We start from the raw sequence: 2,500 nt of genomic DNA, 5'->3' as shown, positions 1-2,500 counted from the left end.
CCGCTTCGGCCCGTTCCCCGATCGGAAGGGCCCGGTCGCCGACGCCCGGCTCGCCGGCCCTTCGGGTTCCCGTCCCGCGCCCCGCGCGGGGCCGCCCTCGGAGGGCGTCCGCCCGGGAGCTCGCCTCGGGGGATCTTCTGCCCCGGGGAGATTTGTCGGCGGCTCCCTTACCTTAGGGGGAATCGTCCCCTCCCTCCCTCCCTCCCTCCCTCCCTCTCCCCCGTCCGGCCCGTTCTCTTTCGTTCGTTTCGCGCCTCGGCGCTTTTGCCGAGCCACGGGAAGGCGAGGAGCGGACGGGTCCCGGCCGTCCCGACGGATCCGCGGGCGCGTCCGTCGCCGGTTCGGGTCCCCCGCCGCCCCCTTCGGGACGCCGACGCCGAAGCGTACCGCCGTTCCGAAAACCCGAAGCGTCCCGTTCCGTGATCGGTTCGATCCTTCCCCTGGCACGGTGGACACGTCCCGACTGATCCCACGCCGTTGGAGTTTTGAGCCCTACGGTGGCCGGACCGACTGAACGTGACCGGCAAGGATTAAAGAGGGTCAGGAGATCCTTCAAAGGTACGACGGGCCTCGGTCTCAGAGTGTCGACCGGTGGGCCCGAAAAGCCCGTCGTTTTTGCCGACGGTTCTTTCGTAGGAGAAGGTGACGGGAAGTCCGTCACTGGGTTTGTTGGTAAATTGGGTGAATCCACGATCGCGTGGAAAGCGAAGAAGCAAACTTCCGTCGCCTCGCCCGCAGCAGAGGCCGGATTCGCAGCTTCGCCAGAAACGGTCCGCGAGTCGCAAAGGCGTTCCCGAAGAGGCTTCGCGCCGAGTCCGCAACGTCCACGCCCCGATCCCGAAGAATTCTCACGCGACCGGGCCCGGTTCGGCGAACGCCGCTTTCTCGGGCGGTACGGGTAGCTGTGAACAAAACAGTTGGCTAAAACGAAAGCCTTGAAAAGTTTCCCTCTATTTGTCCCCCCCGCCCCCCCAATTGCCTCGGCGCCTGAATGCCTCTTCACCTGCCGGTGACCTCTTCCCTTCCTCCCACAGACACACAGCTCCTCCCTGGCCAGCAGGCCCCCCACCGGCCTCGCCGGCGACGTGACCCGGCCCCATCGCCCATCTAAGGCTCAGCTGCTCACCGCCTCCCGTGACTACTCCTGTGACAACCCTTAACCGCCGGCCCCCCTCCCCAGCTCCTCACCGTCTCCCGGGACTACCCCTGTGACAGCCCTTAACTGCCAGACCCCCTCCCCAGTCCCAACGGGCAGAAGCAAATCGAGCAAAGTCCCGTCGGCCGCTGCGTTGTGTCAGTCCACCCTCGTCGGCCGAGGCGGCCTCCGACGCTGCCGGCGGCCCGAGCCCCGAGGCCGGCCCCGAGCCCCGCTCCGTCCGAGCGGTGCCCTCCCGGCAAAACCGGTCGACTCGGCCGACCCTTCCTCGGGAGCGGCCGGCGTCGACACGCTCCCCCCTTCGTTCGGACCCGCGGGCCGCTAACCTGGCGCCCCGCTCTCCTCCCTCCCTCCCTGCCCCCGGCCGACCGCCGTCGGCCCGGGGAGGAGCGGACGGACGGGGCCCCCGGGGGGGGGGGAACGGAGAGAGAGCGGCGGGACGGCTCCCGCCCGCGGCCGCCCTCCCGCGGGGCGGGGGCGGGGGGCCGCTCTCGCCCCCGGGGACGGAGGGCCGCGGCCGGAACCCCCGGGGGGAACGGGGATCCGGGGAGAGCCGGGCGGACCGGGGGAACCGCGCCCGCCCGCGCCCGGGGGACGTCAGCCCGCCGCCAGGCGGCGGACCGGCCCCCGGGGCGCGCCGGGTCGACCGGGCCCCCGCCCGCGGCCGGCCTCCCTCGGCTCGGCTCGGCTCGGCGGCCCGGCCGCGCCCTCGCCGACGGAGGCCCGGAGGGCCGCGGCCGGGCGCGGCGGAGGACCGGGGAGCGCGGCCGGACGGGGCGGACCGGCGGCGCCGGGGGCGGCGGGGGGAACGGCTCCGGCTCGCCGCGGGGTCCGGGGCGGCCCTCGGAGCCCTTCGTCCCGCGTCCGAGCGGGGAGGGCCGTCGGCGTGCGGCGCGCCCGCCGGAGCGCGCGGCTCGGGTGGCCCTTCCGGCCCCGGCCGCGGGGAGGCCGGGGGGAGCCGGGTCCCTCCGGCGGGAGCCGGCGGATGGTTGCCGCCCGCCGGCGGGCGGGCCGCGCCGGCCTCCGCCGAAAACCCGCCCCGGCGCCCAACTCCGCCGGGCGGCCGCGGTCTACCCGGAGGCGACCGAGGGAGCGCGTCCGCCGGGCCGGCCGCCTCGGAGTTCCGGGCGGCCGGCGGCCCTCGGCGCCCGTCCCGCCCTCCCCCGCCCCGGACGCCGGCCCTCTCCCCCGTCGGATTTGTGCGCGGAGGTTTCTGGCGACTGGGTTTTCAGGACCCTCGGAGGCGGCGGGGTCTACTCGATCGTCCACCGCAGGCGAGCCAACCGCGTTCCCCCGGCCGGCGCGACCCGTCGGCGGGGCTGGGCCGGCCTCGTTCGGCGGTCG

Source organism: Python bivittatus, unplaced genomic scaffold, assembly GCF_059951505.1.
Source record: "Python bivittatus isolate LINGU-HERP-01145 unplaced genomic scaffold, Pbiv_v1 ctg000170_np1212, whole genome shotgun sequence".
Taxonomy (NCBI): domain Eukaryota; kingdom Metazoa; phylum Chordata; class Lepidosauria; order Squamata; family Pythonidae; genus Python; species Python bivittatus.
The sequence above is the reverse complement of the archived record's forward strand: the minus strand, read 5'-3'. Positions refer to the sequence as shown.